Genomic DNA, 21,051 nt, shown 5'->3' on the forward strand with positions numbered 1-21,051 from the left:
ACTGTCAGGAACTTCTTCCGAATGTTTAGACGGAATTTAGAATCATAGAATCCTAGAGTTGGAAGGGACCTCCTGGGTCATCTAGTCCAACCCCCTACACTGTGCAGGACACTCCCAACCCTCTCGCTCACCCACAGTCACCTGCCACCCCCTTGAGCCTTCACAGAACCAGCCTCTGCGTCAGATGGCTCTCCAGCCTCTGTGTAAAAATCTCCAAAGATGGAGAACCCACCACCTGTTCCACTGAGAAGCTGCTCTGTCAGGAGACAGAATTTAGAATCACAGAATTATAAAATCTTAGAGTTGGAAAGGATTTCATTTCATGAAAGGATTTCATTTCACCATCAGCCTCTCCGTCAGATGGCTCTCCAGCCTCTGCTTAAAGATCTCCAAAGATGGAGAATGCACCATCATTCAAGGAAGCCTGTTCCACTGAGAAACTGTCAGGAATGTTTAGATGGAATTTAGAATTATAGAATCATAGAGTTGGAAGGGACCTCCTGGGTCATCTAGTCCAACCCCCTGCACTATGCAGAACACTCACCACCCTATCACTCATCCACTGCAATCTGCCACCCCCTTCACAGAATCAGCTTCTCCATCAGATGGCTCTCCAGCTCTGTTTAATATTTTCCAAAGATGGAGAACCCACCACCTTCCAACTCTATGATTCTATGAATGATCTGATCTCCATTATCTTGCTGTGTATTTATTGGATATCTTGATGATGCTGTTTACTAATTTACTGCTAATTGACTCTCTCTACTCTGATGATTCCGGTTCCATCGGCTGAGGCTCACAGAAGCTCACCCCTCAAATAAAACTTTGTCGGTCTTAAAGGTACCTCTGAACTCAAATTTTGTTCCAGCATAAAATGTAAGCTTTTAAGGTGCCAGGGGATGTTCCCGTTTTATTTTCCAATTACAGACGGACATGGCTACTGATCTGAGGGGCGGGGAGGGAAAAAATCTTGGCTGTCTTAAATTCATGCTGTTTAACTCATGTTCCAAATAATAGAGGATTCCCAGCTTGGGAAAGAAATGGAGATTTGGAGGATGAAGGCTGGAAAAGGCGGAGCCTGGGGAGAGACTCCTCCCCTCTGTGGTAATTGGTGCTTGCACAAAGGTAGAGTTGCCAACTTCGATAATTCGGGACGGACCTTGGGAAGGGCAGGAACATCGGCACAGTATAAGTCCACCCTTCAAAGCAGCCCTTTTCCCCAGGGGAACTAATTTCGGTCATCTGGAGATCAGCTGTAATAGTGGGGAGGCTTCCAGTTACCCCCTGAAGGTTGGAAACCCTAAAATAATATCACCAGCATTGATTTTTACATGGCTGTTCTTTTTTATAATTGGGAGTGGGTGGGCTTCTTAGCGGCCTGCCATTGGATAACAAGCAAGCCTCAGTGGGCTGTAAAGAAACAGCTCACAGCCTGCCTTGGTCATTATGAACAGGGGCAAGATACAGGGGAGAGATGCTACAATCTGGGCCATTATATCTTCCGAGCAAGCATCAGACAGAACAAGGGAAGGGCAAGCCTCAGAATGGCTTTCTGGAATGGTACTTAAAAGGGAACCATTTATATCTCAGCACAAACTGCTGGGGGTAAATGGGAGAAAATTATACCCAGGGGGTAGAACAGGGAGCATTCGTTTGCAACAAAGCCACCCAGTTCCCTTCTGTTTCCCCTCTTTTGTGTAGGCTCTCCTTGGACAAAGAAGCTTATCAATCACCTCCATTCTCTGTTAAGGGCATCTCTGGGACGGTCTCCTCGCAACTGTGCAGAACTACATGAGAGATAAATTGACTTTCTCCCCATTAAAACACAGGGCACCTAGTCCAAGCCCCTGCTCAATGCAGGATCAACCTAAACCAGCTGTTCTCAACTCGTTTTTTTACCCTTGAGAAACCCCAGAAACATTCTTCAGGCTTTGAGAAACCCCAGAAGTGGCACAATCATGCAGAATACGATTGGGAAGCAGAGCTGTGGACACGCCCACCCGGGGACCCTCCCCTCCCCACCCCCTCCAGGCCCATCATTGGCCATTTTGGGAGGGGCGGGTGGATGGACATGACCATATATGATCATATCATTCGAGTTAGAAGAAAAAGAAGAGTTGGTTCTTATATGCCGCTTTCCCCTACCCGAAGGAGGCTCAAAGTGGCTTACAGTCGCCTTCCCTTTCCTCTCCCCACAACAGACACCCTGTGGGATGGGTGAGGCTGAGGGAGCCCTGAGATTACTGCTCGGTCAGAACAGTTTTCTCAGTGCTGTGGTGAGCCCAAGGTCACCCAGATGGTTGCATGTGGGGGAGCGCAGAATCGAACCTGGTATGCCAGATCAGACTGGCAGATTAGCACTCCTAACCACTACACCAAACTGGCTCTCATATCATATCATATATCGAGTTGGTCATATCAAACTGAGTTATTTGTATTGCTCCTGTTTGATGTAAACCACCCTGAGCCTTCGGGGAGGGCGGTAAACAAACAAACAAACAAACAAACAAACGTTTCACAAATTTAACAAATAGATATAACAAGAATTGATCCCCACCCATTTGGGAAACCCTTCCGCGGCCATCAAGAAACCTGAGGGTTTCACAAAACCCTGCTGCTCTCAGCCACTACTGGATCTCACACGCTAACTTAAGTAACACCCAAGAAAGTCATAAGCGCATTCTTGTAAAGGCTTAACAAAGCAACACAAAACACCACACAATCCTTTGAGTTCTGCAGAAGTCTTTGCCAGGCTGCATGCCGAAGGCCAGCCATTTATTCTCTGCCTCTGCACCAAGAAGGACATTAGCAGCCTCATTAGATGGAGAGATTTCTGTTTCTCAGTCCCCTGGAGGGATCATTCTGGATATAAAGGATCTGGTAATACAAAAGGCCAGATCTTCCCGTAAACCCGTAAAGCACTTGGTTTATTTTGATCTGGTTAACTGATGAGGAGGGGAAAAGATGAGTCTGTGACTACATGGAACACAGTAGGTTATTATCCCAAACCTTTCCCCCAATTCTGATACTCTGTCCTGGGAGACAGATTCCAGTGGGCTGTCATGCTGGTCTGAAGCAGTGCCTGAAAAACAGGCACAGAAAAGCTCATACCTTGAATAAAACTTTGTGGGTCTTAAAGGTGCTGCTGGACTCAGACTTTCTGCTGCTGCTTCAGAGTTACCTGAAGATATCTGAAGAATCAGATTCATGATGTTGGAAAGGACTATAGAGGCCACTTAGTCCAACCCCTTGCCCAATGCAGGATCAGCCTCAAGCATCCCAGAGAAGGATCTGTCCAACCACTGCTTGAAGACGGCCAGTGAGGGGAGCTCCCCACCTCCTGAGGAAGCCCCTTCCACTGCTGAACTAGACTCCTAGAATCCTAGAGTGGGAAGGGGCCATCCAGGCCATCTAGTCCCACCCCCTGCTCAGTGCAGGATCAGCCTCAAGCATCCAGGAGAAGGATCTGTCCAGCCGCTGCTTGAAGACGGCCAGTGAGGGGGAGCTCCCCACCTCCTTAGGCAGCCCCTTCCACTGCTGAACTGGACTCCTAGAATCCTAGAGTGGGAAGGGGCCACAAAGGCCATCTAGTCCCACCCTTTGCTCAGTGCAGGATCAGCCTCAAGCATCCAGGAGAAGGATCTGTCTAGCCGCTGCTTGAAGAAGGCCAGTGAGGGGGAGCTCCCCACCTCCTTAGGCAGCCCCTTCCACTGCTGAACTAGACTCATAGAATCCTAGAGTGGGAAGGGGCCACACAGGCCATCTACTCCCACCCCCTGCTCAGTGCAGGATCAGCCTCCAGCATCCAGGAGAAGGATCTGTCCAGCCGCTGCTTGAAGACGGCCAGTGAGGGGGAGCTCCCCACCTCCTTAGGCAGCCCCTTCCACTGCTGAACTAGACTCCTAGAATCCTAGAGTGGGAAGGGGCCATCCAGGCCATCTAGTCCCACCCCCTGCTCAATGCAGGATCAGCCTCAAGCATCCAGGAGAAGGATCTGTCCAGCCGCTGGTTGAAGACCACCAGTGAGGGGGAGCTCCCCACCTCCTTAGGCAGCCCCTTCCACTGCTGAACTAGACTCCTAGAATCCTAGAGTGAGAAGGGGCCATCCAGGCCATCTAGTCCCACCCCCTGCTCAATGCAGGATCAACTTCAAGGATCTAGGAGAAGGATCTGTCCAGCTGCTGCTTGAAGACCACCAGTGAGGGGGAGCTCCACACTTCCTTAGGCAGCCCCTTCCACTGCTGAACTAGACTCCTAGACTCCTAGAGTGGGAAGGGGCCATCCAGGCCATCTAGTCCCACCCCCTGCTCAGTGCAGGATCAGCCTCAAGCATCCAGGAGAAGGATCTGTCCAACCGCTGCTGGAAGACAGCCAGTGAGGGGGAGCTCCCCACCTCCTTAGGCAGCCCCTTCCACTGCTGAACTAGACTCCTAGACTCCTAGAGTGGGAAGGGGCCATCCAGGCCATCTAGTCCCACCCCCTGCTCAGTGCAGGATCAGCCTCAAGCATCCAGGAGAAGGATCTGTCCAGCCGCTGCTTGAATACCACCAGTGAGGGGGTCCTCCCCTCTACCACCAACAGGGACCTTTCCCTGCCCTCCTCCAAGTGACAACCTTTCAAATACTTAAAGACAGCCATCCTGTCAATGGACACTGTCAGGCACATATGTGGATGACGGAGGGGGAAAGAAGAAGGAGGAGGAGGAGTTGGGTTTTATGCCTCGCTTTTCACTACCCGAATGAGTCTCAAAGAAGCTTACAATTGTCTCATCTTCCTCTCCCTACAGCAGACGCCCTGTTGAGGTAGGTGGGGCTGAGGAAGCTCTGACAGTAATCCTCTGTGAAAACAGCCCTGCCAGGGCTGTGACTAGCTCAGAGTCACCCAGCTGTCGGCACGTGGAGGAGCAGGGAATCAAACCTGGCTTGCCAGATTAGAAGCTGATCCTCTTAACCACCCCACCACACTGGCTAAAATAAACAGAGGCCCCTTAACCAGGGGTAGTCAAACTGCGGCCCTCCAGATGTCCATGGACTACAATTCCCATGAGCCCCCTGCCAGCGTTCGCTGGCAGGGGGCTCATGGGAATTGTAGTCCATGGACATCTGGAGGGCCGCAGTTTGACTACCCCTGCTCTAAACTCTCAAAAAAAATTTCTTTTGCAGATTTCTGCAGATTTCTGTGCAGTTTGCTTAAGAGAGGGATTGCAGGTCCCTCCCTTATCGAACAAGCAGGTTTGTCAAATGCGTCCAGCCACAGCCAAGAAATCCCGGCTCAGGTCTAGCGGCCACCGGCTGGCGGACAGATCTGCCAGAACCCCTTGTCGGCACCTGTGGCTCGGGCCCAGCTGTCGGCTGACATCTACTTCCTGCATTTCGCTGATATGTGGACAAGACAGGACAGCCCGAGGTCAGGTCGTGCAGGGATGGGGCAGGTCCCTGAGCCTGAGGCGGAAACAAGGGAGCAAAGAGGGTCTCCCCAAAAGGAAGGAGGAGGAGGAGCAGAAGAGAGGTTTCCTCTCCCTTTCCCTCCCAGGAGGTCCGTATTTCCTCCTCAGAGGGAGAGAGAGATCCACAAGAGTGCTCTCCATTAAACCCAGCAGAGCCCAATTAAGGGAGCAACGTTTACTACAGAGAGAGCCCAGCAGACAAGAACACGGCTGCACGTGTATAGTCACAGCATTAGGAAACCAAAAGTAGGGGAAAGACGTATCAAGGCGTGGCCTGATGGCATAAGGGCATTATGTAGAAAAAGGAGGGGGCGAATATATAGATATAGATATATATTTCCAACAGAACTTAAAACCATTATAAGGCTTCAATGGTAGCCATGCTATAAAAAATCTATGCTTAAAATCTCAAACACGGATCTCAAGAGCCAGCGTGGTGTAGTGCAACCTTTCTAAGGCTTCGAAACACACATCTTTAACCGCTCCTGCAGAGCGGATTAAATAAAGCGATAAGGGGTGGTGGGGAGGAGTTAGGGCGGGCCCTGTCCGGGATAAAAACTCGGAAGGGCGAATCAGGAGCCGCGACACTTCCGAGTGTCACTCGGGGGCCAAGCGGCCAATGGGGAGCCTCCCCATTGGCTGCTTGGCCCGCCCTCGCCTCAGCCACCAGGGGAGTCGCCGCTCAGTCTAACAAGAACTCTGAGCCGGTGAGTCCGCCCGCAGAACTCTCCTCCCCGTTGGGAAAGGAGCAGGGACGCTGCGCCGTCCCTGTTCCTTTCCGCCCTCCCCCAACTACCCTCCACAAACAGCCATGATAATCCGTCGCCGCCCTTCGCCGCCTCTCGCCGTCACCGCCCCTGTTCACTGGTCGCTACCGCCGCCACCCGCAGCTCCCCCAGCACCAGTGCCCTTCGCCGCCCGTTGCTGCCGCCACCCGGAGCTCGCCTGCCGCCACTGCCCTGTTCTGGCCGTCGCCGCTGCAGCCCGCAGCTCAAACGGCACCGTCCCCCTTCGTCGGCCGTTCCCACAGCCGTCCGAAGATCGCCCTTCGCCGCCGCCGCCTCCCACAGCTGCTGGCCAGTATGTGCCGCGCCAACTTCGCCGCTCGGCCACGCCTGGCCGCCTCCCCACCTCGCCGCCGCCCTTCTCCCGAAAATGCTCAACACCTCGCCGCAGCGCCCTGCCTGCTACGAGCCCAGGGAGAAGGCCTCGCATCCTTCCAGGGTGAGTGACTGCCCGCAGCCGTTCTCCCGCCCCGGAACAGCCTGGCTGCCTCTGTGATGCGGCCAGCCTGTTCCCGCCGCCGACAAAACGCCCCTGCTCGCCCCTTACTTACAGCCACGGCGTCCCAGCCCGTGTGAGGGCTTCCCCGGGGTTGCGGGGGCCTAGCGCCCATTTTATGCCTGGCTAAAATGGGCTTTATTTCTAGTTAGCTATAAAGAAGTGTCTGAAAATTGTCAGGAGGGAAACTGTTTCCCAAGTTCCAATCTTGCCATCTGCTTGACTTTGTAATTTGGAGTAACATGTTCTCTCTTGCTACCAGGCCCAGGGGATTGCTGGTTTCCACAGGGTAATCCATTAATAAAAATGCCAGAAATTGCCCCCATTAGAGAGAGAGAGAGAGAGAGAGAGAGAGAGAGAGAGAGAGAGAGAGAGGGAGGGAGGGAGGGAGGGAGGGAGGGAGGGAGGGAGAGCGCAGCTGCAAGGAAGGATTCCCACAAAGCCAGCTCCTGCCCTGTTGCTGTCGCGGAGGGTTAGGTCCATGACCTTGGAGCCGGGGAACAAAAGGGGGATAAGTCATCACACACCCCTAGATTGCCACAAAGGCCTTCTTGCGGCAACAGAATAATGAAAAGAAGACCCTGTAGATGCGGGGATCACATGGCGCTGGCTAAATCCTTAGCCCGGACCACGGAGCAGGGTGGAGGGAAAGCCCGGAAGAATGCCTTCTCAATGGAAAACCACCCTGCAAGCATTTCAGGCCATTGTCCCCTTCTCAATAGACAGGGTGTCCATATGTTATGCACAGCCTGCGCGGCATAAAACCCGTCCAGATGGCTGGCTCCTGCTGCCCTCCAGCTGATCGCAGGGGGCTTCTTAAATCCCCCAATTGTGACTTTTGCAAAACTGACTTAAACCTTCTTCATGTGCCCGGCTTTCTATCAGGGCCTCTTTCCCTGAAGTTGCACATGAGATGCCTCTCATTTTATAAACAATCCTTTGGGGGTAGGCAAAGAATCAAAGGATCATTGTGGCTGTTTTAACCCCCCGAACATACCTGTTGAGTGGGGATTTGAATCCAGAACTGCTGAGCGACAAGGCTTGATTAATACAGTGTGAAATCAATATTTAGTGATTGTGAAGAGCCAAGAGCAGGGGTAGTCAACCTGTGCTCCTCCAGATGACCATGGACTACAGTTCCCATGAGCCCCTGCCAGCAAACGCGTTTTCCTGCGTTTTCTACATGCATTTCCCCTTTAGCTTCTCAAATTCTCTTACATTTTTAACATACCAAATGGCTGACCAGAAGCGATCAGCTCATGCAGGCTTTCCACCCTGCGCACCCAATGAGAACTTTTTTTTCTCCCGGTGCAAAAAGTGACAGGGACGACAGCTTTCTCACACTGGCTCCCTCGCTTGAAGGTCAAGGGTAAAAATCACTCCCGGATGAGTCACGTGTGTGGGGGAGAATAAACGGATTTTGCCATGCACAGATAACCTTGGGCAAAGCGGCAAACGATCCCGAAACGTCTCATTAAAGGTGGCAGACGTTCCAGCAGAACCAGCTGGGTGTCTCTTTGCCAGCATGGTCTGGCCGCAGCGCATCTGTTCTCAAGCCTGGGGGACAGAATTCAATGAAACTGGCCACCAGAAAGCAGACGGTACTCTTTTTTGTGGGGGGGGGGCAAGTCACAGCTTAGCGGCCCCGTAGAGCAGGAGTGGCCAAACTGTGGCTCGCCAGATGTCCATGGACTACAATTCCCATGAGCCCCTGCCAAACCGGCTCTCCAGATGTCCATGGACTACAATTTGCATGAGCCCCTACCAAACTGTGGCTCTCCAGATGTCCATGGACATTCCTACAATCCTCTGCCAAACTGTGGCTCTCCAGATGCCTGTGGACTACAAATCCCAGGAGCCCCTACCAAACTGTGGCTCTCCAGAGATCCATGGACTACAAATCCCAGGAGCCCCTGCCAAACTGTGGCTCTCCAGAGGTCCATGGACTACAATTCCCATGGGCCCCTACCAAACTGTGGCTCTCCAGATGTCTATGGACTACAAATCCCACGAGCCCTTACCAAACTGTGGCTCTCCAGAGGTCCATGGATTACAATTCCCATGGGCCTCATGCCAACAGGGGCTCATGGGAATTGTAGTCCACGGCCCTCTGGAAAGCCACAGTTTAGCCACCCCTGCTGTAGGGCTTTCAAAGCATGAGACAAATAGTTGGTTTCCCATGGCCTGCGTCCACGTCACGACCCCGGTATTCCAACCTTGCTTAGCTTCCAACCTTGGATGAGATTGGGCTAGCCTGGGCAATCCAGTTTAGGGCACAGTTGGTACTCATTACATAAAAGGCACAGTGGGCAAGTGGGGTTTGGAGAAATGTACAGAGCAGAGGTCCCTGAGTGGCTATTGGCCACAAGGGATAGATAGAACCTTCTGTCTGGGGCAGAGATGCTCAGTCGTCTTGGTGCTTGGGGGGCTACAGTAGGAGGCCTTATGGAGTTCCGGCCTTGCTGGTGGATCTTCTGAGGGGACCTGGGTTTTGGCCACTGTGTGACACAGAGTGTTGGCCTGGATGGGCCACTGGCCTGATCCAACATGGCTTCTCTTAGGTTCTTTTGTTTGGGGCAGTGATGCTCTGTATTCCTGGTGCTTGTGGGGCAAGAGACCTCCTGGAGGCACCAGCATTTTGGCCACTGTGTGACACAGAGTGTTGGACTGGAAGGGCCACTGGCCTGATCCAACATGGCCTCTCTTGTGTTCTTATGATCCCAGCTTGAGCATGGAGCACGCCACCTCTTAGGAGCAGATTTTGCCAGATTTGCGGGAAATACCTAGCATCTGAAAGCTCATTGATCAATGTGCTTATTCTGCCATTGGAGGATTTACCACACTACATCCTCTATGCCCTCTATGTGCACAACGTAGGGCCAGGTTTATAGATTCGACTTTGTGGTTCAAAATTTGACTCCGCTGCAGATGAGTTGACAGTTTTGCTGTCTGATACCGATTCTAACATCTCACACAGAATGTCTCTATTTGATACAGCAGCAAAAAAAATAGGGGGGGGGGGGGAGAAGAGCCAATATTATTTTGTCAAACGTGACCTACCGAAGGTGTTTTTTAGACATTCTACATAAGTTAGGTAAAGGATCTTAAATCAGATATTTTATTGCATTTTTGTATATTGTAAAGGTAAAGGTATCCCCTGTGCAAGCACCGGGTCATGTCTGACCCTTGGGGTGACGTCCTCCAGCGTTTTCTTGGCAGACTCAATACGGGGTAGTTTGCCAGTGCCTTCCCCAGTCATGACCGTTTACCCCCCAGCAAGCTGGGTACTCATTTTACTGACCTCGGAAGGATGGAAGGCTGAATCAACCTTAAGCCGGCTGCTGGGATCGAACTCCCAGCCTCATGGGCAGAGCTTTCAGACTGCATGTCTGCTGCCTTACCAGTCTGCTCCATAAGAGGCTCAGCTGACCATATATGGTCATGTCAGCCCACCCTTCCCAAAATGGCTAGTGATGAACTCCCAGCCTCATGGGCAGACAGCTTCAGACAGCAATATGCATTGGCAATAAAGCTTCACTGTTTGCCGTTTCTGAAATGGGCACCTTGAAGAAAGCAATCTGGGACTTTTCAAGCCTCGGAAATGGAAGCGTTTGGAAGTTCTCCAGCTCCCACTTACGGCCTGAGCCCTGCAGTCCTGCAAGCGGTGAGGGAGAACCTGGAACCTGCAAAGTTCTGTCTATAAAAGTCAGGGCTGCTTCACTACTTTTAACCTCTGAATTGGGGCAGGCAAATTTTGGGGAGATCCCAGTGCCAAACAAAAGAAAAGAAACAGCCCTGCCACAGCCCTGCCAGGATGTCAACAAAGTGTAGGACGGGAGGGAAGAGGACATGAAGATCGGATGAAGCAAAGCAAACTGGCTGGCCTCATCTCATCTGACCACAGGAGCTAGGCAGAGTGCGGCCCCTGCCAGGGGATGCAAAATTTCCAGAACTCTTGACTCAGGGCAGAGGCAGGGTTAGGTATTTTCTGGGCTTTTGGGAGGGAAATCTTATGTATTTATAGTGCTTTCTTGACCTTATAAGGAAGGCCGAGCGTCAAAGAATTGAGGCTTTTGAACTCTGGTGCTGGAGAAGACTCTTGCGAATCCCTTGGACTGCAAGGCGAACAAACCGGTCAGTCCTAGAGGATATCAGCCCGGACTGCTCCTTAGAAGGCCAGATCCTGAAGATGAAACTCAAATACTTTGGCCTCCTCATGAGAAGGAAGGACTCCCTGGAGAAGAGCCTAATGCTGGGAGCGATCGAGGGCAAAAGAAGAAGGGGACGACAGAGAATGAGGTGGATGGATGGAGTCACTGAAGCAGTAGGTGCAAACTTAAATGGACTCCGGGGAATGGTGGAGGACAGGAAGGCCTGGAGGATCATTGTCCATGGGGTTGCGATGGGTTGGACACGACTTCGCACCTAACAACAACAACCTTGACCTAGATTGTTGAGTCGTCGTGTTGGTCTGAAGCAGCAGCAGAAAATCTGAGTCAAGGGGGAAACCTGTTAGGTCAACCTTAGTTCGATTCCCTGCTCCTCCACATGCAACCAGTTGGGTGACCTTGGGCTTGTCACAGACCTGATAGTGTTCTCCCAGAGCAGTTTCTCTCACTCAGCCCCCCCACCCCCAATCTCACAGGGTGTCTGTTGTGGGGAGAGGAAAGGGAAGGCGACTGGAAGCCGCTTTGAGACTCCTTTGGGTAGAGAAAAGCGGCATATAAGAACCAACTCTTCTTCTTCTTCAGTAATATCAGGGCTCTCTCAGCCTCACCCATCTCACAGGGTGTCTGTTGTGGGGAGAGGAAAGGGAAGGCGACTGGAAGCCGCTTTGAGACTCCTTTGGGTAGAGAAAAGCGGGGTATAAGAACCAATTCTTCTTCTTCTTTAGTAATCTCAGGGCTCTCTCAGCCTCTCCTCCCTCACAGGGTGTCTGTTGTGGGGAGAGGAAAGGGAAGGCAACTGGAAGCCGCTTTGAGACTCCTTTGGGTAGAGAAAAGCGGGGTATAAGAACCAACTTCTTCAAATAGCATGTCAGTGACCTATGGCCGTCAGGATGGAAAAGTACCCAGAGATCTGGGGGATGGAGCCGGGGAAGGCAGTAAAAAGTGAGGTATAAAAACCAACTCTTCTTCTTCCTCTTCTAAGTGTGTGGAGGGTAAGGATGCTACAAGGGGCGGTAAGAGTAAAGGGAATCGCCGAACCAATCAGTTGTGACTACAAGAGAAAAGGAAGCACAGCGGCAGGAAGGAGAGCCCTCTCTACCATGACCGTCAGCACCGCGAAGGGGTTGTCTTGGGTATTGATCCGTGCCTGCCTGCTAATCAAAATGGCCTGGCCTGCCATTGTTTGGTTCTTGTCCCAGGAAGGGGATGTTGCCCACCTTTGTTCCACAGATCTAACTTTGGCCCAGTGGATACAGGCAAGCTGGCGTGGTGCTGGGATAAGAGCGGGGACCTCTGATCTGGAGGTTTGATTCCCCCCTGCTCCACATGAAGACATAGAAGTGGGTTCTCGTTGATCAAGGAAAACGTGAATTCTCCCTAGAAGCTAAGAAGCCAGTTTGGTGTAGTGGTTAGGAGTGTGGACTTCTAATCTGGCATGCCAGGTTCGATTCTGTACCCCCCCCCCTCATGCAGCCAGCTGGGTGACCTTGGGCTCGCCACGGCACTTATAAAACTGTTCTGACCAAGCAGTGATATCAGGGCTCTCTCAGGCTCACCCACCCCACAGGGTGTCTGTTGTGGGGAGAGGAAAGGGAAGGCGAATATAAGCCGCTTTGAGCCTCCTTCAGGTAGAGAAAAGCGGCATATAAGAACCAACTCTTCTTCTTCTTCAGTAATCTCAGGGCTCTCTCAGCCTCACCCACCTCACAGGGTGTCTGTTGTGGGGAGAAGAAAGGGAAGGCGAATGTAAGCCGCTTTGAGCCTCCTTCAGATAGAGAAAAGCGGCATATAAGAACCAACTCTTCTTCATCTTCTAAATTGACTAAACTGAGGATATTGCACTTTGAAGAAGAGTTGGTTTTATGCCCCGCTTTTCACTGCCCAAAGGAATCTTAAAGCAGTTTACAATTGCCTATCCTTCCTCTCCCCAAAACAGACATCCTGGGAGGTAGGTGAGGCTGAGAGAGCTTCTGACAGGATTGCTCAGGGAGAACAGCGCTATCAGGACTGTGGCGAGCCCAAGGTCACCCAGCTGGCTGCATGCGGAGGAGCGGGGAATTAAACCCAGCTAGCAAGATTAGAAGCTACCACTCTTAACCACTACACCATGCTGGTCAAGTTATGAGAAGACAAGAGTCCCTTTGACCGCTCTCTTGTTTGTGGAGCCCTTGATACTTTCTCTTTCCTGTCCAAGTGGCAGCAACCTCCTTCTGCCTTGAAAGTTGCCCAAGGGGATCCCTAAGGATCCTGGCCTCACTTCTTCCTCCAACCTTGTCAGAATATGCAAAATCTCCATTGTGCATAACTGAGCACGATATAAAGGGTGTCCTGCAAGGGGCATTGAAGGAGATGTCTATTTAGCATAAACAGGAGCTTCCTGGAGAGTTTCAAATTGTCTCTTCCTGTATCATTATTGGCTGAAGAGGAAACTTCCTGGTCTTTGAGTTCACTTCTTCCTTGTTTGCCCCCAGAACATCAGCGGGACAACAGAAGAATAACAACAGCTATTTACTTAGCTCTCTCTCTACATTGTTGTTTCTCTCCTGAATAAAAAACTATTTTATTCTTTAAGCAGCCCGGTCTGCTAACAGACCTTTGATGACCTGCTTGAACAAGCGTTTCCTAGAGCAGGGGTAGTCAACCTGTGGTCCTCCAGATGTCCATGGACTACAATTCCCATGAGCCCCTGCCAGCGTTCGCTGGCAGGGGCTCATGGGAATTGTAGTCCATGGACATCTGGAGGACCACAGGTTGACTACCCCTGCCCTAGAGTAGATTCATCTCAAGGAAGCTCAAATCTGTTCTCTCCTGGTCAGACATGGCTCTCCCTTTCCTTTCGTGGATGCTTGAGGCTGACCCTGCATTGTACAGGGGGTTGGACTAGATGGCCTGGATGGTCCCCTCCCACTTTAGGATTCTATCACATCACTAACTCCTGCATCTCTCAAGGTTTCTTTTTTCTACCCCCCCCCCAAACCACACTTACAATAAGCAAATATTGCATGACCCAATATCTTTCACAGTCAATTGGCTCATTGTTTTAAAAGCTTCAACTTAAAACCTAGAAGATTGCTAACAGATGCGGGTTTTGGCTGCACCAGCCACTCCTAGAAGAGAGAGCAGGTATTGGATGTGGAATGTACCAGAAACCTCCCTTTTAAAAAGAGAGACTCCAAAAGGATTTCCTTTTGAAACACAGAATACAAACATAAAGTTGGAAGGGACTCTAGAGGCCATCTAGTCCAACCCCCTGCTCAATGCTGGATCAAACTTACTGCATCCAAGATAAGTCACCTCCAGATTAGACTTCTGTAATTCGTCCCTTCTCCAAAAGTTACAGCTGGTCCAAAAGAGCACCAGTGATTCCCCACTCTAATCTGGAGAACTGGATTTGATTCCCCACTCCTCCACCTGCAGCCAGCTGGGCGACCCAGTTCTCTCAGAGCACTCTCGGCCCCACAAGGCACCTGAAGTGGGGAGAAGGCGGGAAGGCGATTGGGACTCCTCAAGGTAGTAAAAAGTGGGGTACAACACCCCCCCCAATTCTTCTTCACAAAGTTCAGAAATGAAAACAAAAATCAAAATCAAAAAAACTCCTTTCCAGGTTGCCTAGGCAACAGTTCTTGGGCTACACCACTTTCTAGCTTCAATACACGGACCAGTCAGGATCTTCCGATTTCGAAGGCTTTCGTTCCAGGAAATCCAATCAAATTGCTTGGCAATTCCCATCTGGCTGTTTTGCGCTAAGCTCAGGGGTAGTCAAACTGCGGCCCTCCAGAAGTCCATGGACTACAATTCCCAGAAGCCCCTGCCAGCATTCGCTGGCAGAGGCTTCTGGGAATTGTAGTCCATGGACATCTGGAGGGCCGCAGTTTGACTACCCCTGTCAGTCTCTAATCTGGCTTCAAGCAATTCTCCGGCCACTCAACGTTCTTCCTCCCCTGCCCACCCCCCCATTTTGCAGAGGACTTGCTTGCCCAGTTCCTCTCAATAAAGGTTGGAGAGCTGGCCGGCGAAGCTAAACTTCTTGCAAAGTCCTGGGGCCGGATCCTAACCTTTACCTTTCACTTTCTCGCTATGGACGGAAATAGGAACTATGAGAGAAGCATGAGAATCCTGCAAGAAAAAGAACAGCTTTTTATACCCCGCTTTTCCTTACCCAAAAGAGTCCCAAAGTAGCTTATAAACCAAGGTGACCAGATTGTCATCAGAGGGACATCTGGGGACACCTGGAAAATTGTACTCATGTTGCTATTAAAAATATATATATTACAATACTATTTTTGCCTTCTCTGCGTTCTATGAAAATGTTTGTTTCTCCATAAACCAAATTTTTAATCAAGAACCCCCCCTCCCATCCCCGATCAATGGTGACCCCAATGTTAAAATCGGGTCACCTTATTATAAACACATTTCCCTTCCTCTCCCCATGACAAACACCCTGCGAGGGAGGTGAGGCTAAGAGAGCCCTGATATTACTGAAGAAGATGATGAAGAAGAGTTGGTTCTTATATGCCGCTTTTTTTCTACCTGAAGGAGACTGAAAGCGGCTTACGTTCGCCTTCCCTTCCTCTCCTCTCAACAAACACCCTGCGAGGGAGGGGAGGCTGAGAGAGCCCTGAGATTACTGAAGAAGAAGAGATGGGTCTTATATGCCGCTTTTCTCTACCTAAAGGAGTCTCAAAGCGGCTTACAATTGCCTTCCCTTTTCTCTCCCCACAGCAGACCCCCTGTGAGGGAGGTGAGGCTGAGAGAGCCCTGAGATTACTGAAGAAGAAGAAGAAGAAGAGATGGGTCTTATATGCCGCTTTTGTCTACCTAAAGGAGTCTCAAAGCGGCCTACAGTTGCCTTCCCTTTCCTCTCCCCACAACAGACACCCTGTGAGGGAGGGGAGGCTGAGGGAGCCCTGATATTACTAAAGAATAAGAAGAGTTGGGTCTTATATGCCGCTTTTCTCTACCTAAAGGAGTCTCAACGCAGCTTCCATTTGCCTTCCCTTTCCTCTCCCTACATCACTCACTCCATGCAGGCCGTCCCTTGTCCCTACTCCAGAAGTTACAGCTGACAGAGTCCTCACCAGAACTTGGTGGAGAGCTTACATTCGACCTCTGCTCAGGCAGCTGCACTGGCTCCCAATGGAGTACCAGATTAGGTTCACGGTGCTGGTTTTGACCTTTAAGGCCCTTCACGGTCTGGGCCCGGTGAACCTGCGGGATCAATCACCTCTCCAAATATTCCCCCCAAAGTGAACTATGCCCTGCCTGTTCTAAGAGACTAGGGGCCCCTGACCCAGGAGAAATCTAAGAAATCTAATCAGATTGCTGTTTCTTGTCTTCTCATAAGATACTGCAACAATACCCATCAAGTGGTCAGCGGATTTCCCGTGGTGCGTTGGGCAAGTCTTTTCAATACCCTCCAGCTTTTCTTCCCAGACTTTTGGAAACTGGACCCAGAAGGGTCCCAGCTGACGGAATCCCCACCCCCAAGACCACTCTGAGGCTGGAGATGCCAGAATACCTCCAGGGTCACTCAGCTGCAACAGACACTTGAGTGGTTTTCTCTCCGCTCCCTCCCAAGAGCCGAATTGGCTTATGGCCTCCATCCCAAAGGTACAAATGACTTCTCTCCCCCCCCCCGGCGGCATCCAAAGAGGCTTGTAAATATTTAACAAGAGGGCACCCTCCTAAATGTCCTCCAGAAGTGCCTCGTTGCTTTTAAGCCCCATTAATTTTGGCGGCACATCGATTGTCCAGGCGCCCCGTCACCATAAACATTGGGGTGCGGCAATTTTGCTCTCCTTACTGAACCAAGCACTGCTGGCAAGGCACAGCGAGGGCTGGCAAAGAGCCTAATTTACCGCAGGTCACTGAGAGGCAGAGATGGCATCATTTACGACTCCAGGATGCCACCCCCCCCTTATAGAATCATAGAATCATAGAGTTGGAAGGGGCCATACAGGCCATAGAATCATAGAATCATAGAGTGGGAAGGGGCCATACAGGCCATCTGGTCCAACCCCCTGCTCAACGCAGGATCAGCCCAGAGCATCCTAAAGCATCCAAGAAAAGTGTGTATCCAACCTTTGCTTGAAGACTGCCAGTGAGGGGCAGCTCACCACCTCCTTAGGCTGAACTACTGCTGATTCTACTGCTGAACTACTCTGACTGTGAAAATCTTTTTCCTGATATCTAGCCTATATTGTTGTAAAAAGGTAAAGGTAAAGGTAAAGGTATCCCCTGTGCAAGCACCGAGTCATGTCTGACCCTTGGGGTGACGCCCTCTAGCGTTTTCTTGGCAGACTCAATACGGGGTGGTTTGCCAGTGCCTTCCCCAGTCATCACCGTTTACCCCCCAGCAAGCTGGGTACTCATTTTACCGACCTCGGAAGGATGGAAGGCTGAGTCAACCTTGAGCCGGCTGCTGGGATTGAACTCCCAACCTCATGGGCAGACAGATTCAGACAGCATATCGCTGCCTTACCACTCTGCACCACAAGAGGCACTTGAAGTTTAAACCCATTACTGCGCGTCCTCTCCTCTGCAGCCAACAGAAACAGCATCCTGCCCTCCTCCAAGTGACAACCTTTCAAATACTTAAAGAGGGCTATCATGTCCCCTCTCAACCTCCTTTTCTCCAGGCTGAACATTCCCAAGTCCCTCAACCTGTCCTCATAGGGCTTGGTCCCTTGGCCCCAGATCATCCTCGTCGCTCTCCTCTGTACCCTTTCGATTTTATCCACGCCCTTCTTGAAGTCCTCCCTTCTCTTACGCAGAGGAGCCCCAGCATTCAGTACAGAGATGGTGTTAAAGAAGAACATGGGAAGCTGCCTTCTATAGAGTCGCATGCTTTTGTGACACTGGGATGGTGATAAATGCCATCAAGTTACCACTGACCTGTGGAGACCCACCAGGGTTCTCAGAGCAAGACTTTGAGGGGTGGGTATGCCCATGGCCTGCCTCTGCACAGCAAGCCTGAACGTCTTCGTTGGTCTCCCATCCCAGGACTAACCAGGGCCGACCCTGCTTAGCTTCTCTGGTGAGATCGGCTCAGCCTGGTCCCTCCAGGTTAGGGTGGTGTCAACGCAGTCGGTCCCAATAAAGGCATTCTGGAAAGTGTAGTCCTGCCTTCAGACGCCGATTTTATGGCATGCATGAATCTAACACACACTGGAGACGGGCAAGGCGATTTTTTTGCTCCCCCTTTAAAGTCCCGCTTGGTTTTAATCATGTAACACAAATTAAGCCTTGGGGACACGAGTCTCCATAAAGCACTTGCAAAGCCTCATTACAAAGCTGCGCCTTCCCCAAGTTATGTTTTTCAAGGGCAATTTCCCCATTACCAAAGAAGCATTAAAGGAGGCTTTCAAGCAATACATTTGCCCAGCGAGACGGTAACATGCGAGCCTCTCTTTGCAGCGTCCAGAAATGGCACGGGCTCCCGCTTCAGGAGGCTGGCAAAGACCTCGCAGAAGGCAAAGGGATGAGAGATGTACCCCACAGGAATCACAGAATTGGAAGGGACATCCAGGGTCATCTAGTCTGACCCCCTGTTTTTTTTGCCTACAACCACTCTAATGGCAGAAAGTGAAGAGGAACTAAAGAGCCTGTTGATGCGGGTGAAGGAGGAGAGTGCAAAAGTTGGCTTGAAACTCAACATCAAGAAAACAAAGATCATGGCATCCGGCCCTCTCAATTCCTGGCAAATAGATGGGGAAGAAATGGAGATAGTGACAGATTTTATTTTCCTGGGCTCCAAGATCACTGCAGATGGGGACTGCAGCAAAGAAATTAAAAGACGCTTGCTCCTGGGGAGGAAAGCTATGGCAAATCTAGACAGCATCCTAAAAAGCAGAGACATCACCCTGCCAACAAAAGTGCGTTTAGTCAAGGCTATGGTATTCCCAGTTGCAATGTATGGCTGCGAAAGTTGGACCATAAGGAAGGCCGAGCGTCAAAGAATTGAGGCTTTTGAACTCTGGTGCTGGAGAAGACTCTTGCGAGTCCCTTGGACTGCAAGGCGAACAAACCGGTCAGTCCTAGAGGAGATCAACCCTGACTGCTCTTTAGAAGGCCAGATCCTGAAGATGAAACTCAAATACTTTGGCCACCTCATGAGAAGGAAGGACTCCCTGGAGAAGAGCCTAATGCTGGGAGCGATCGAGGGCAAAAGAAGAAGGGGACGACAGAGAATGAGGTGGCTGGATGGAGTCACTGAAGCAGTCGGTGCAAACTTAAATGGACTCCGGGGAATGGTAGAGGACAGGAAGGCCTGGAGGATCATTGTCCATGGGGTCGCGATGGGTCGGACACGACTTCGCACATAACAACAACAACACATGTCCCCCCAGTTTGGCCTGGAGGAATTTGACCTCCTAACCCCAAAGTGGCAATCAGCATTTCCCTGGGCAGGCAAGAAAGGGCCACAAGAGACAAACACTGGCACATCCCTTCTGCTCACCCACTCACACTCTGCCTAATCAGCCTCTCTGTCAGATGGCCCTCCAGCCTCTGTTTAAAAATCTCCAAAGATGGGGAACCCACCACCTCCCAAGGAAGCCTGTTCCACTGAGGAACCGCTCTGACTGTCAGGAACTTCTTCCAGATGTTTAGACAGAATTTAGAATCATAGAATGATAGAGTTGGAAGGGACCTCCTGGGTCATCTAGTCCAACCCCTGCACCATGCAGGACACTCACAACCCTCTCGCTCATCCACTGTCACCTGCCACCCCCTTGAGCCTTCACAGAATCAGCCTCTCCGTCAGATGGCTCTCCAGCCTCTGTTTAAAAACCTCCAAAGATGGAGAACCCACCACCTCCTAAGGAAGCCTGTTCCACTGAGAAACCGCTCTAACTGTCAGGAACTTCTTCCGTATGTTTAGACAGAATTTCTTTTGTATTAATTTCATCCCACTGGTTCTGGTCCATCTCTCCGGGGCAAGAGAGAACAACTCTGCTCCATCCTCTACATCTGGGGTAGTCAACCTGTGGCCCTCCAGATGTTCATGGACTACAATTCCCAAGAGCCCCTGCCAGCAAACACTGGCAGGGGCTCATGGGAATTGTAGTCCATGGACATCTGGAGCACCACAGGTTGACTACCCCTGCTCTACATGGCAGCCTTTTAAATACTTGAAGATGGTTATCAGATCCCCTCTCAGTCGTCTCCTCTCCAGGCTAAACAGACCAAGCCCCCCCAACCTTTCCTTATATGTCTCCAAACCCCATCATTGTTGCCCTCCTCTGGACGCTCCAGTTTGTCTACATCCTTCTTCAATTGTGGAGCCCAAAACTGAACACAAGACTCCAAGTGAGGCCCAACCAGACCAGAATAAAGGAGTTCCAGAGTAAAGCGGTAAAGCAGAAGCCCTCACAGGCACCGTGGGGTGCAGAGAACCCTCTTGCCATAATAGCAATCCTGCGACACATTATGGGCTAGTGGCTTGATTGCGGCCAAGCCTTTGGGAGGTGGTCTGCCGCTGCTCGCCTCTGCACAGCCACCCTGGGCTTCCTTGATGGTCCTTCCAACAAGGACAAACCAGAGCTGGCCCTCCTTAGCGTCTGAAGTTGTTTTTTTTAAGGGGAAGGAGAATGCCACGCTCAAGAGAACACCACGACTCACAGCCAGTTCCTTAGGTCTTCTCCAGAACCATTCAAGAACCTGAAGCTTGAGGGCCTAATGCGTACTCTAATAATAAATCAAATTAAAATACACATATTTATTATTAAGTGCACATTAAGAAGATTAAAAACAACGTTAAAGGAATCGCAGTCCGGCAATATTGCATGGGCAGCCTCAAGGGTTGAACAGGGTATGACCAGAGGCCCAATGCGTTTCAACCTAGAGGGTCTTCATCAGTGGTCAAATAAGCTATATGCACAAACGCGAAGTATTTATTAAATGCTGTAAACCACCCCAAGATGGAGGGTCCAATAGGGGTGGTATAATAATAAGATAATAAATAAATATAATAATACAGTATTAAAATTACACCTGGTTGGGGGCATAAGAATCATCTGTTCCACTTAATATTTCTGGTAAGGCCTTGGAGGAGGAGCTGGTCTCATGGCTTAGAATCATAGAATCATAGAGTTGGAAGGGGCCATAAAGGCCATCTAGTCCAACCCCCTGCTCAACGCAGGATCAGCCCTAAGC

General features: G+C 50.8%; 1 protein-coding gene across 3 annotated transcripts in view; it reads right to left on the reverse strand.

Annotated features, from left to right (window-relative positions):
• The window catches only part of DAAM1 (dishevelled associated activator of morphogenesis 1), a 193,397-nt gene that overhangs the window by 72,258 nt on the left and 100,088 nt on the right, over positions 1-21,051 (reverse strand). The window lies entirely within an intron of this gene.

The sequence above is a fragment of the Paroedura picta genome, chromosome 2, assembly GCF_049243985.1.
Source record: "Paroedura picta isolate Pp20150507F chromosome 2, Ppicta_v3.0, whole genome shotgun sequence".
Lineage (NCBI taxonomy): Eukaryota > Metazoa > Chordata > Lepidosauria > Squamata > Gekkonidae > Paroedura > Paroedura picta.